A 16,716-nucleotide genomic window follows, 5' to 3' on the forward strand; every position below is an offset into this window, starting at 1 on the left:
TATGGGAGACAGAAAGACTAGCAGTGACCACAGGCTGCATGACTGTCTATGGGAGACAGAAAGACTAGCAGTGATTACAGGCTACATGACTGTCTATGGGAGACAGAAAGACTAGCTGTGACCACAGGCTGCATGACTGTCTATGGGAAACAGAAAGACTAGCAGTGATTACTGGCTACATGACTGTCTATGGGAGACAGAAAGACTAGCAGTGATTACAGGCTACATGACTGTCTATGGGAGACAGAAAGACTAGCAGTGATTACAGGCTACATGACTGTCTATGGGAGACAGAAAGACTAGCAGTGATTATAGGCTGCATGACTGTCTATGGGAGACAGAAAGACTAGCAGTGACCACAGGCTACATGACTGTCTATGGGAGACAGAAAGACTAGCTGTGACCACAGGCTGCATGACTGTCTATGGGAGACAGAAAGACTAGCAGTGACCACAGGCTACATGACTGTCTATGGGAGACAGAAAGACTAGCAGTGATTACAGGGTACATGACTGTCTATGGGAGACAGAAAGACTAGCAGTGACCACAGGCTACATGACTGTCTATTGGAGACAGACAAACTTGCAATCTTTGATAGACAAAATGTTCTGGTGCAAACTTATAGGTAAAGCAAAGGTTACACACTGACACCATTACAATAGGCACATTTATAATACATATTAATAAAGCCTAACTATCACTTCAGGTGACTTTTCAGAATAAGCTGCAATGAGTGTGTACATGGGAGATAATATCTGACCATTACCTAAATTGTATCCTCAGTTTTTTACCAGTTTTCGTCTCTGCAAACTTTACCTTTAATTTTCAATTGCCTCTGACCTAGAAGTTAGATACTAGCTGTTGTGATGTCTCCCATGCATAGCACATACAGACATGTAGGTTTCCCGATCTACTGTATCTATGTAGGACATGTTCACAAATAACAGCAACATAAAGGACATTTAGCAGTGCTTAGCAGTGTAGCTGTGAATCCAGCTCTGGGATAAGATAGGTGATACAATACCCTTCAGAGACCGATGATGTCACTTGCGGGGGCAGCACTGATCTCCTGCACACCGCTGTGCTGTCGGCTCATTACTGCAAATCTGAACTAACAACAGAGCGCACTGTCACTGCACATCGCACAGTGCACAGAGCAGATCACTCATGATGGAGGGGGCAGAGGCTGTGACGGTGACTGTAGCCTCTGCCCCTGCTATGATGACGTTTCGGTTGAGTATCCCAGGATGCACTGAGATTCTCAAACCTTACGGAAATTAATTGCATTTTTTAAAGCAATTTCATTGGAAAATAGCTTAGGTTATGGCATCAAATAGGGATTTAGATGAAATGCACTTTCGCCTTTGGACCACCCCTGTATAGGTGTAGCAGAGCCATGTGTGTCGGCGCAGCAGACATGACTTTATGATTTTGCATTGTGCATTTCCATTTATCGCAATTAATGCAGAACAATAAGGGCAGAACTAACGATCTACAGCAAGGTCAACTCTGCGGTATGAGAATGTCCCATGTCCGCTGTATAGCGCTTTGTCTATACCTGAGCAGCGGCGCCTATAGGCGAGTGTCCTCACACACGGCGGCAGCCATAGGCGCACAGAAGAGTCTCCGCTGGCTGGTGTGAGGAGTCTGCTGCCCTGAGCTGGGGACTCTGCGGCTCATTCATTTTCTGCCTGTCTGCAGCGAGCTGACCTTGCTGATAGAATTCATCTTATTTGCATGGTCACCTCCCTGATCTCCAGCCAGATGAGCCGCTAATCACTTTGCAGTTGCAGAACTTTTTTTTCTTTTACATGATTTTTTTTAAACATTATTAGTGCGGAAGACAGAAAGTCTCCGAGGGAAATTGAACATTTCCTAAGCAGCCACTTCTGGAATACAAAATAATCCAGTCTTAGAAACATTTTGGAAAAATCTTAAAAAGTTACAGACTGAGGTTCTAACTGGTCAAAACAATAAGGGTATGTGCGCACGTTGCGGAATCTTGTGCGGATTTTTCCGCACAGATTTTGGTAAATCCGCAGGAAATCCGCACTGCGGATTTACTGCAAAATTACCGCAGATTTTGTGCGGATTCCACGTACACCTGCGGATTCCTATTATGGAGCAGGTGTAAACCGCTGCAGAATCCGCACAAAGAATTGACATGCTGCAGAATAAATAACGCTACGTTTCCGCTCGTTTTTTCTGCAGCATGTGCACTGCGGATTTTGTTTTCCATAGCTTTACATGGTACTGTACAACACATGGAAAACTGCGGAGAATCCGCAGCTGCCAAAAAGATTGTCAAGAGATTACTTGTTTGTTATTTAGGGATTTAAGTAGGGAGAGATTTAATAGGAGGGAGGGTGAAAGGCAGGCACTTTGGTGTTCTCATCATTGCAAGAGCATGCTGCAGAGCTCTGCTATTTTCCACTTAAAATACCTAATATTTGTCTAGCAGTTGTGTGACCCGGGTACACATAATCGTACGTGACAATTTAGCAGGGGCAATAATCTTCATTATTCCGCATTTAGAGTGTGACAGCAAGATGATTGAAAAAAAGTCATAATTTCCTATTAGTTTAAGAAAAAGCTTATCTTTATCTGGCAGTTGTGCAACTGCCGCAATCTGGGTACAGATAATCGTACATGACAAATTAATAGGGGCAATAATCTTCATTACTCCGTGTGAAGAAACCAGAGTATATCTTAATTACCCAGACGACTATGTTTTTACAAACCGAGAAGAATTGACTTTTTATCTGTATATTGGCTTGTGAATTTAAGTGTTTATGTCTGGTGGGTCAAGAAGACAGAATTGCAAACTGATATACTATTTAACATACTGTGTAAGTCTGTAATAGTGACTGTACATAGTGTGTGTTTATCTTTGTTTAATGTGTGCTGATATGCTAATTGTGTATTGTATTCTGTTACCAGTTTGTTGAATTCCAAGGTAGATAGGGAAAGGCTATGAGGGGGACTGAAGGACACAGGGTAATTCTAAATATAGCTTACATGCCTGGGATATAAAAAGACTCAAGGAGCAGATCTCAAAGACAGAGCTACCAGCCTGACATTCTGAAAAACACCCAATGGAGGAGAGGCAGGACTGCATCTAAATCATCATGGCACCATTATGGAGGGACACTGTGTACATGCATTACATTACTGACCCTGAGTTACATCCTGTATTATACCCCAGAGCTGCACTCACTATTCTGCTGGTGCAGTCACTGTGTACATTACTGATCCTGAGTTACCTCCTGTATTATACTCCAGAGCTGCACTCACTATTCTGCTGGTGCAGTCACTGTGTACATTACTGATCCTGAGTTACCTCCTGTATTATACTCCAGAGCTGCACTCACTATTCTGCTGGTGCAGTCACTGTGTACATACATTACATTACTGATCCTGAGTTACATCCTGTATTATACTCCAGAGCTGCACTCACTATTCTGCTGGTGCAGTCACTGTGTACATACATTACATTACTGATCTTGAGTTACATCCTGTATTATACTCCAGAGCTGCACTCACTATTCTGCTGGTGCAGTCACTGTGTACATACATTATATTACTGATCCTGAGTTACATCCTGTATTATACTCCAGAGCTGCACTCACTATTCTGCTGGTGCAGTCACTGTGTACATACATTACATTACTGATCCTGAGTTACCTCCTGTATTATACTCCAGAGCTGCACTCACTATTCTGCTGGTGCAGTCACTGTGTACATACATTACATTACTGATCCTGAGTTACCTCCTGTATTATACTCCAGAGCTGCACTCACTATTCTGCTGGTGCAGTCACTGTGTACATTACTGATCCTGAGTTACCTCCTGTATTATACTCCAGAGCTGCACTCACTGTTCTGCTGGTGCAGTCACTGTGTACATACATTACATTACTGATCCTGAGTTACCTCCTGTATTATACTCCAGAGCTGCACTCACTATTTTGCTGGTGCAGTCACTGTGTACATACATTACATTACCGATCATGAGTTACCTCCTGTATTATACTCCAGAGCTGCACTCACTGTTCTGCTGGTGCAGTCACTGTGTACATACATTACATTACTGATCCTGAGTTACATCCTGTATTATACTCCAGAGCTGCACTCACTGTTCTGCTGGTGCAGTCACTGTGTACATACACTACATTACTGATCCTGAGTTACATCCTGCATTATACTCCAGAGCTGCACTCACTATTCTGCTGGTGCAGTCACTGCATACATACATTACATTACTGATCCTGAGTTACATCCTGTATTATACTCCAGAGCTGCACTCACTATTCTGCTGGTGCAGTCACTGTGTACATACATTACATTACTGATCCTGAGTTACCTCCTGTAATATACTCCAGAGCTGCACTCACTATTCTGCTGGTGCAGTCACTGTGTACATTACTGATCCTGAGTTACCTCCTGTATTATACTCCAGAGCTGCACTCACTATTCTGCTGGTGCAGTCACTGTGTACATTACTGATCCTGAGTTACCTCCTGTATTATACTCCAGAGCTGCACTCACTATTCTGCTGGTGCAGTCACTGTGTACATACATTATATTACTGATCCTGAGTTACATCCTGTATTATACTCCAGAGCTGCACTCACTATTCTGCTGGTGCAGTCACTGTGTACATACATTACATTACTGATCCTGAGTTACCTCCTGTATTATACTCCAGAGCTGCACTCACTATTCTGCTGGTGCAGTCACTGTGTACATACATTACATTACTGATCCTGAGTTACCTCCTGTATTATACTCCAGAGCTGCACTCACTATTCTGCTGGTGCAGTCACTGTGTACATTACTGATCCTGAGTTACCTCCTGTATTATACTCCAGAGCTGCACTCACTATTCTGCTGGTGCAGTCACTGTATACATACATTACATTACTGATCCTGAATTACCTCCTGTATTATACTCCAGAGCTGCACTCACTATTCTGCTGGTGCAGTCACTGTGTACATTACTGATCCTGAGTTACCTCCTGTATTATACTCCAGAGCTGCACTCACTATTCTGCTGGTGCAGTTACTGTATACATACATTACATTACTGATCCTGAGTTACCAACTGTATTATACTCCAGAGCTGCACTCACTATTCTGCTGGTGCAGTCACTGTGTACATACATTACATTACTGATCCTGAGTTACACCCTGTATTATACCCCAGAGCTGCACTCACTATTCTGCTGGTGCAGTCACTGTGTACATACATTACATTACTGATCCTGAGTTACCTCCTGTATTATACCCCAGAGCTGCACTCACTATTCTGCTGGTGCAGTCACTGTGTACATACATTACATTACTGATCCTGAGTTTCACCCTGTATTATACCCCAGAGCTGCACTCACTATTCTGCTGGTGCAGTCACTGTGTACATACATTACATTACTGATCCTCACATGTTAAATCTGTAAAGTGCTGAATATTTGACTGTGAAGATAGAAACACAATCATTAATACCAAAAGTCTATGATGTCTCTGCTTTTACACAAGTTCTATCTTCAACCCTTTTTTTCTATATTTCCGTGCGCAATAAAAATCATTGAATAAATTATAGCATCGATAATTCTGACCTGAAATATCATGGCTCACTGTGCAGTACCTCCATATAACTTCTACTAGATTATGTGCAGTTTATTTTCCCTGAACATTTAGCTTTTAGTGGCCGCAGCCAGACGGAACTCAGCTCAACACATCTAAATCCTTTTAATCAATGAATGATAGGATGTAGCACTTTTGGAGAACTGACAAATGGGCAAATATGCAATCTTCTGATTGTTTTCAGTATCATCAGCCTTTGGCTTTTGTCCATTGCAAAAATAATGTCTGGTTAATAAGCTTTATAAGAAGCAATGAAGTAGAACTATTGGTATTAATGTAAAGTCTGTTACCATCTGTTTCAGTTTCTATCTCCTCCGAAGCCCAAGCTCCACTGCACAACCAAGTCCATAATCGGCTGCACAGAATAATATTTATTGTGGTTTATCTTCAGTCTGAAAAGCAAAAATAACACAAGATTTGTCAGGAGATATTTATGGAAAAGCACATTTTATTCAGATGTATGATAGCTAGTCAAAATACAATTGTGGAAATGCACTCTTAATGGAATTCACTAGAATTTATGTCTATATACCACAATATAAAATCTAAGTATTATAACACTATATTCTAAGTGCAAGAATATAACTACTATAATACTGCTCCTATGTACAAGAATATAACTACTATAATACTGCTCCTATGTACAAGAATATAACTACTATAATACTGCTCCTATGCACAAGAATATAACTACTATAACACTGTCCCTATGTACAAGAATATAACTACTATAATACTGCTCGTATGTACAAGAATATAACTACTATAATACTGCTCCTATGCACAAGAATATAACTACTATAATACTGCTCCTATATACAAGAATATAACTACTATAATACTGCCCCTATGTACAAGAATATAACTACTATAATACTGCTCCTATATACAAGAATATAACTACTATAATACTGCCCCTATGCACAAGAATATAACTACTATAATACTGCTCCTATGCACAAGAATATAACTACTATAATACTGCTCGTATGTACAAGAATATAACTACTATAATACTGCTCCTATGTACAAGAATATAGCTACTATAATACTGCTCCTATATACAAGAATATAACTACTATAATACTGCCCCTATGTACAGGAATATAACTACTATAATACTGCTCCTATATACAGGAATATAACTACTATAATACTGCCCCTATGTACAAGAATATAACTACTATAATACTGCTCCTATGCACAAGAATATAACTACTATAATACTGCCCCTATGTACAAGAATATAACTGCTATAATACTGCCCCTATGTACAAGAATATAACTACTATAACACTGCCCCTATGTACAAGAATATAACTACTATAATACTGCTCCTATGTACAAGAATATAACTACTATAATACTGCTCCTATGTACAAGAATATAACTACTATAATACTGCTCCTATGTACAAGAATATAACTACTATAATACTGCACCTATGTACAAGAATATAACTACTATAATACTGCTCCTATGTACAAGAATATAACTACTATAATACTGCTCCTATGTACAAGAATATAACTACTATAATACTGCTCCTATGTACAAGAATATAACTACTATAATAATGCCCCTATGTACAAGAATATAACTATTATAATACTGCTCCTATGTACAAGAATATAACTACTATAATACTGCTCCTATGTACAAGAATATAACTACTATAATACTGCCCCTATGTACAAGAATATAACTACTATAATACTGCCCCTATGTACAAGAATATAACTACTATAATACTGCCCCTATGTACAAGAATATAACTACTATAATACTGCTCCTATGTACAAGAATATAACTACTATAATACTGCCCCTATGTACAAGAATATAACTACTATAATACTGCCCCTATGTACAAGAATATAACTACTATAATACTGCAATACTGCCCCTATGTACAAGAATATAACTACTATAATACTGCCCCTATGTACAAGAATATAACTACTATAATACTGCCCCTATGTACAAGAATATAACTACTATAATACTGCTCCTATGTACAAGAATATAACTACTATAATACTGCCCCTATGTACAAGAATATAACTACTATAATACTGCTCCTATGTACAAGAATATAACTACTATAATACTGCCCCTATGTACAAGAATATAACTACTATAATACTGCCCCTATGTACAAGAATATAACTATTATAATACTGCTCCTATGTACAAGAATATAACTACTATAATACTGCCCCTATGTACAAGAATATAACTACTATAATACTGCCCCTATGTACAAGAATATAACTACTATAATACTGCCCCTATGTACAAGAATATAACTACTATAATACTGCTCCTATGTACAAGAATATAACTACTATAATACTGCCCCTATGTACAAGAATATAACTACTATAATACTGCCCCTATGTACAAGAATATAACTACTATAATACTGCCCCTATGTACAAGAATATAACTACTATAATACTGCCCCTATGTACAAGAATATAACTACTATAATACTGCCCCTATGTACAAGAATATAACTACTATAATACTGCTCCTATGTACAAGAATATAACTACTATAATACTGCCCCTATGTACAAGAATATAACTACTATAATACTGCTCCTATGTACAAGAATATAACTACTATAATACTGCCCCTATGTACAAGAATATAACTACTGTAATACTGCCCCTATGTACAAGAATATAACTATTATAATACTGCTCCTATGTACAAGAATATAACTACTATAATACTGCTCCTATGTACAAGAATATAACTACTATAATACTGCTCCTATGTACAAGAATATACAGTAACTACTATAATACTGCCCCTATAGACAAGAATATAACTACTATAATACTGCTCCTATGTACAAGAATATAACTACTATAATACTGCTCCTATGTACAAGAATATAACTACTATAATACTGCCCCTATATACAAGAATATAACTACTATAATACTGCCTCTATGTACAAGAATATAACTACTATAATACTGCCCCTATGTACAAGAATATAACTACTATAATACTGCCCCTATGTACAAGAATATAACTACTATAATACTGCTCCTATGTACAAGAATATACAGTAACTACTATAATACTGCCTCCTATAGACAAGAATATAACTACTATAATACTGCTCCTATGTACAAGAATATAACTACTATAATACTGCTCCTATGTACAAGAATATAACTACTATAATACTGCCCCTATATACAAGAATATAACTACTATAATACTGCCCCTATATACAAGAATATAACTACTATAATACTGCCCCTATGTACAAGAATATAACTACTATAATACTGCCTCTATGTACAAGAATATAACTACTATAATACTGCCCCTATGTACAAGAATATAACTACTATAATACTGCCCCTATGTACAAGAATATAACTACTATAATACTGCCCCTATGTACAAGAATATAACTACTATAATACTGCTCCTATGTACAAGAATATAACTACTATAATACTGCTCCTATGTACAAGAATATAACTACTATAATACTGCACCTATGTACAAGAATATAACTACTATAATACTGCTCCTATATAGAAGACTATAACTACTATAATACTGCCTCCTAGCTGTGAGGTTGTGTGTCTGTAGCTCTCCTGATGTCTGGAGCAAGCCCAGGGAGGGGCCACCCTGGGCGGGGAAGCTCCCCAGGCAAGGCCCAGGCTTCTCGGCCTACACTGGGACAAGGCTCCCAGGTTTCTCTGAATGGGAATGCTAATCCCAAAGCCACTGTGAGACCAGTGAATGCAGCGGCCAAAGCTGCAGCAGTTCTGTGAAGGAAGAAAAACCAGCAAGTAAAGTTTTGGGAGGAAAATCTACTCCAAGTCCAGCAAAGAAGCCAGAAGGTAAAGTGTTGGTGAGTGATGTTGCACAGCACAGTATGAAGTCCTGTAACTCCCCGGTCAGTCAGCAGCCCCTGCCTGAGGCTCAGGTGAGATCGGTCTCAGCTGTACCAATCACCTCTCCTGCTTCCAGGCAGAGACGGACGTCTTTGGAAAGACAGACCATCCAGGAAAACTTGCAGCAACATGGCAGTGTGGCGCTGTCAGGACGCACCCGGTCACAGTCAGGTGGCAGCGATAAATCTGCTGCGGAGCCGGCATCCAGCCGAGGAGCCACAAAGCCATCTGTGGTGGAACCGCACAAGTCTGTGTTCAAAACCCCTGTACCCGTGGTGAAGGCAAAACCTGTGCAGCCGGCGCGTGCACCCGAGCTGCAGCTAGCGGACGAGATACCGGGACTTGTCAGAAAGCTGGGTGAGTTACAGGAGCAAAAAAAAGCGCTGCAAATGGAGGTAGACTTCATCTATAGTCTAAAGACCACTAACCCTGCCAGTAATGATGTGTATGACCTGAGGCTGAACACACTGGGGGTGCAGCTGGCAAGTGTGGCGCAGGACATTGAGTCTGTGCTGGAGGGCATGGGGCCCCTGGCGGAGACCTACAGGAACCGGGAGCGGTTCGCCTCCTATAAGCAGGACTGTGCTGTAGAGACCGGGACCCCCCAGCAGCGGACACGGCCTGTGTTACAGGCTGCCCGCTTCTGCTTCCAGGAAGGAAAAAAACTGCAGCAGCAAGCAGCTGAGTGTGAACAGGAGCTTGCACTTCAGACTCCAACAGAGGCACCACAGGTCCCAGAATGCCCCATGCAGGAGCCGGACTGTATTTGTGAGACTGTTTGTGCTGCTGAGGCAGCTGAGTGTGAACAGGAGCTTGCACTTCAGACTCCAACAGAGGCACCACAGGTCCCAGAATGCCCCATGCAGGAGCCGGACTGTATTTGTGAGACTGTTTGTGCTGCTGAGGCAGCTGACTGTGAACAGGAGCTTGCACTTCAGACTCCAGCAGAGGCACCACAGGTCCCAGAAGGCCCCATGCAGGAGCAGGACAGTGTTTGTGAGACTGTTTGTGCTGATGAGGCTGAGGCTGAGGCTGAGGCACAGACTGGGGCTGGTGATGTTGTGCCCATGGGGTCGGGGGTTGGGGAGGCTTCACATTCTGTCATGGACGTGGCACTGTCTGATAATGATGCTGCTAATGATAATATGCATGATATGTGTGACTATCCCCCATTACCATCTAGTCCACAAGGTGTGGCAGCCCCCCCTGCTGCAGACCCTCTCCCTGTCAGTCGGCCCAGTGTGACCCGGCAGGTGCCCCCCAGGAATGCCTGGAGCCGCGGCGCCCCATCCTTCACTTCCAGCGCCAGGTATACCGGCCAGACATTTAAGCGCATTAATGTGGTGCGGTTTAAGTACATAGGTGCCAAGGAGGATCTGCCACAGCGCAGGTATGTGGTGAGAGAGCTGCTATGCGGCCAGATGGGGTTTGTGGCAAACGAGATACTGGCGGTGTCCAATCTTCTGGACAGACAGGGCTACGAGGTCAGCTTCAAGCTGCAGTGTGACCTGGACAGGTTCTGGTCCAATTACCCCAGGTTCAGAGACGCTGAAGGCTGGAATAAGTTTATATTGGTTCCTATCTCCAGGCCGGACACTGTCACGGTAAACATCACCTTCTGGAATGAGGCCGTTCCCCCACAGGACATCGAGGTGTGGCTCCGGAGACACTGTGACCTCGCCTCTGGACTCTCCAAGGTCAGAGATGAGGATGGTATCTGGACAATGGGGTGGAAAGCTGTGGTTAAACTGCGCCAATTTAATAACATTACTGCCCATTTACCCAACTCCTTCTTCATTGGGAGGGAGAAGGGAAGATGTTATTACCCCGGGCAGCCCAGGAAATGCTTCAAATGTGGTGAGAAAGGTCATCTGGCCAACGCCTGTACTGTGGTGAAGTGCAGCCTGTGCGGGGATATCGGCCATGTCGCTGTGGATTGCCGGGATGTTAGATGTAACCTCTGCGGTAAGATGGGCCACCCTCACAGGGACTGTCCAGACGCCTGGCATAATATCTGCAGAGTCTTCCCTGATGAGGCTGTACTGGCAGGGGCAGAGGCTCAGGAGGATGAGGATGTGGTGGCAGGGGCGCATGAGGGGGAGGATTTAATTTCAGGAGAGATGGTGACCAGCCCAGATGCCCACCAGGAGTCCATTCATGTAACACCAGAGAAGCAGGGTATAGAGGGTGCAGAGGGGAACTTGGAGGTCCAGCAGCCTCAGGTAGCCCCCCCTTCAGCATCACTGTCTGAATCTGATGACTGGAGTGTTAATCATAATAAAAGGAAGAAAAAGAGCACGTCCTCCCGTAAACCTGAGGCAGAATATGACACCGGTCAGAGCGCTACTAAGAAGGTTCAGAATTGTGCAGGAGTGATGGTTGTGTCCAACAAGTATGGAGTTTTATCGGAGTCTAATGATGACGATTATGAGACAGAGTTGAGGAAAGTTGATGCAGAGTGTGACAGGGACATAGAGGACCACCCTCCGTCAAAGCGGAAGCCCTTATCTGTAGACCCTCGGGTAGAGTCTGACATGGACACCGGTGGTGGACAGAACATCCCTGAGTCATGATGATGGCAGTTACTGTGCTCCTTCTCTATTGTGTTGTGATGGCGGGGTTCTCATTAACACTAACCTCAAGTAATGTCAACAGTATTAAGGCAAGGAGGACGAGACATGTGGTGTATGAACATCTCACACATCTGGACACCGATGTCATTTTCCTGCAGGAGACACGACTGACATCTCTGGGGCTTATGAGAGAGGCTGAGAGGGAATGGCGGTGCGGTCCTTCTTTCTGGTCACTGGCTGTGGAGCCTTACGCCGGAGTCGCTGTCCTGTTTAACACCAATGATGTGACTGTGCATAGGATGACGGAGGTGGTCATGGGAAGATGTTTGGTCCTGGAAGTCACTATTCATGGGAGGCGACTCCGGCTTATTAACATCTATGGGCCACAGACAGTGACTGACAGGATCCAGCTCTTTAATAACGTTAAGCCATACCTCTTCACTTCTCTTCCGGTGGTGATGGCAGGGGATTTTAATGCCATACTGACATCGGGTGACAGTTCCTCGGGCAGGACAGTGACCAGGGACGGTAAGGTCCTACATAACATTATAATGCAGGCTGGACTGACTGACGTTTTCGCACGGGGAGGTCGACAGCCAAAATTCACATATTCATGTTCCAACAGGAGCAGTAGGATAGATTTTGCTTTTGTGAGTCCTACTGAGGCTGTTGACACCCTGAGTGAGAAGGTCGTCCCTTACTCTGATCACCTCGCCTTGTGTTTCTGTCTGGGGACCTCTAACCGTCCCGACATCGGTAGAGGGTTGTGGAAGCTCAATTCCAGTCTCCTGGATGATGCTTATGTTCAGAGTCGTGTCTACTCCCTTATCCAGCTTCATCTAGATAGGGTTAACTTCTATGATAACATGACCGACTGGTGGGAGGACGTCAAGGAGGATATCAGATCCCTCTTAAAGAGACTGTCAGTTAATAAAGGGAGGAATAAGTACAGCCAGTACCTAAAGCTGCGTAAAGAATTGGAGTCACTATATTCGGCGGGCGGGGATGACAAAGTGAAGATCGACCAACTGAAATCTGAGATAAGGCAGTATCAGTACAGCAGGTATACCTCCCTGGTTCTTGAACGGGATTATGGGTCCTTGGGGGCCCCTGATCCCTTTGAGGATTGCAGGGAGAGGGTAGTCAAAAAAATGGTCACGGGTCTCACTGACTTCCAGGGTGTATTGCAGGATTCACGGGAGGGTATCCTGGAGGTGGTGAGATCTTACTATGCTGACTTGTTTCAGAGGAAAGTTTTGGATAAAGATAAGATGGCTCAATTCTTGGAGGCAACTCCTGCGCCTGATACTAATGATCTGGACTTTTCTCCTTTGACAGCAGAGTTATCGGTGGAGGAAGTTAAGGAGGCTATTGATAAATTACATCTGAAGAAGGCACCAGGTCCAGATGGCATAACAGCAGAATTTTATAGGAAATTCAGAGACCTCCTGGCTCCAATCCTCGTGGATGTGTATAGAAGTTGTCTAGAAAATCACCTGATGCCTCCATCCATGAGAGTGTCTTCGTTGATTCTGCTGTCTAAAGGTAAAGAGCCGAGCGACATCAAGAACTGGAGGCCGATTGCCCTCTTGAATGTGGACAGGAAGATTCTAGCAAAGATCCTGTTTTCTAGATTAGTCTGTTTGTCCCCAGCACTGTTGGCAGGCTCTCAGTTTGGCACAGTAAAAGGGCGGAACATCTCTGGAGCAGTCATCTCGATACGGGAGATGTTTGAGAGATGTAAAGCTCTGCGGTGTGGGAAATATATTGTTAGTCTGGACCAGGCTAAAGCCTTTGACAGGGTTGATCATGACTATCTGTGGGCCACTTTGTCAAAGTACGGTATTCCGGGACAATTTGTGGATTGGCTGAAGACATTGTACAGAGAGGCGGTGAGCTTTCCTCTGATTAATGGTTGGCAGGGTGACACTTTTGGAGTTGAGGCAGGGGTGAGACAGGGTTGCCCACTGAGTCCCCTCCTGTACGTTTTTGCCCTAGACCCGTTTCTGAGGTCACTGCAGGAGTGTGATTTTCAGGGGGTGCCGGTCCCCCATTGCCTGCCTCTGAATGTTGTTTCCTATGCGGATGATGTGACGTTGGTGATCTCTAATCCTCGAGAGGTGCAGATGTTATCTGTGTCTATCAGAAGTTACTCAGAGGCCTCCGGGTCTCTGGTCAACCTTGAGAAGAGTCAAGCTCTGTGGACATTAGATACTGATCCCAGCTATGATCTGCGGCAGTTTGCCAAAGCCTCCACCCATATTAAGATCCTCGGGGTTAAATTTGGGAGGGATGATAATGCCACGCTAAATTGGGAGGAGAAATTGGAAGCCGGGAATGCAAAGGTTCAGCGATGGAAGAACTGGAGGCTGACCTACAGAGAAAGGGTCGCAATGTTGAAGACTTACCTGGTCCCTGTTTTCTTGTATGTCTCTGTCATTTTCCCTTTGCCAGAATCTTTCTCAGCGAGGCTCTTCAGCCTGTTCTTCCAGCTCTTGTGGGGGAATAGGTTGAACCTAATAAAGAGGGGAATAACCTACCTACGGCGGAGAGAGGGTGGGCTGGATATGTTGAATCCAAGGGTTTTCTTTGACTCCTTGTTTCTAAAGGTAAATTTTGGGAACATGGACTCAAACAGTAGCTCTCTGTGGGTAAATAGTATCAGGTACTGGATATTGCCTTTTGCAGAATCTTGGGTGCGAGGCGGCAGTCTCAAGAGGAGGAGATGGACAGGTGACCACCTCCCCCAGTATCTGGACTATGGTCTGAAGTGTGTTAGGAGGTGGGGACTGGAGAAGTCTTACATTGAGAGCAGTACGAGAAGAGACCTGTATGCTCATGTATGTAGGACTTTCTTTTACTCTCCACTGGCCCTGAGAGATTGTGTCACCACCACCCTGCAGGAAAGCCTAAGGTTCCTAAACGGGAAAAGACTTCCTCCTAAACTGTTTGACATCACTTGGCTTTCGCTGCATAGTCGGCTCTTTGTCAGGGGGAACCTGAAACACTTGAGTGTCTCCGATCGGAATTGTCCCCTTGGTTGTCAGCAGGAGGAGACTATGGAGCACTTTATATGTGATTGCTGGGGAGGGAGGAAGATCTGGGAGGAAGTGTCTGATAATCTAAAAATCCCCAGACTGCGGACTCTAAAGTATCCTGACATTATCTATGGTGTCCCCTCCACTGTTAGTAACATCGACAGAGAGACAATGTACATCATCATAAGTGTCGTCAAATACTATCATTGGCACATGAGAACCCGGGTGTCACTGCACAATGAGCTGTTCGATCACACCGCTGCGGCTGGTCAGGTTATGTCAGAACTACGGTGGATAAAATCACTAGAAGTTGGAAGGAGTCCGAGAAATATTAAGTTATGGAGCAATGTAAAATTCAGTTAGAAAATATGATATGACTTTTTTTTTTTTTTTTTTTCTTCTACCTCCAGGTGTGGACACTTTAATTTATGTATCAATATGATCTGATTATTTAGTACTTGTGTATATATGACCAAAGTGAATTGTGTTTTGTAATTCTTGTAATTCTGGGTGATTTTTTGTTTTTATTATAATTGTATTTATGTTTGGTTTTTATAATAAAAATTGCCCCTATGTACAAGAATATAACTACTATAATACTGCTCCTATGTACAAGAATATAACTACTATAATACTGCTCCTATGTACAAGAATATAACTACTATAATACTGCTCCTATGTACAAGAATATAACTACTATAATACTGCTCCTATGTACAAGAATATAACTACTATAATACTGCCTCTATGTACAAGAATATAACTACTATAATACTGCCTCTATGTACAAGAATATAACTACTATAATACTGCCCCTATGTACAAGAATATAACTACTATAATACTGCTCCTATGTACAAGAATATAACTACTATAATACTGCTCCTATGTACAAGAATATAACTACTATAATACTGCTCCTATGTACAAGAATATAACTACTATAATACTGCTCCTATGTACAAGAATATAACTACTATAATACTGCTCCTATGTACAAGATTATAACTACTATAATACTGTTCCTATGTACAAGAATATACAGTAACTACTATAATACTGCCCCTATAGACAAGAATATAACTACTATAATACTGCCTCTATGTACAAGAATATAACTACTATAATACTGCCCCTATGTACAAGAATATACAGTAACTACTATAATACTGCCCCTATAGACAAGAATATAACTACTATAATACTGCTCCTATGTACAAGAATATAACTACTATAATACTGCTCCTATGTACAAGAATATAACTACTGTAATACTGCCCCTATATACAAGAATATAACTACTATAATACTGCCCCTATAGACAAGAATATAACTACTATAATACTGCTCCTATGTAGAAGAATATACAGTAACTACTATAATACTGCCCCTATAGACAAGAATATAACTACTATAATACTGCCTCTATGTACAAGAATATAACTACTATAATACTGCCTCTATGTACAAGAATATAACTACTATAATACTGCCCCTATGTACAAGAATATAACTACTATAATACTGCTCC

Source organism: Ranitomeya imitator, chromosome 7 (genome assembly GCF_032444005.1).
Source record: "Ranitomeya imitator isolate aRanImi1 chromosome 7, aRanImi1.pri, whole genome shotgun sequence".
Lineage (NCBI taxonomy): Eukaryota > Metazoa > Chordata > Amphibia > Anura > Dendrobatidae > Ranitomeya > Ranitomeya imitator.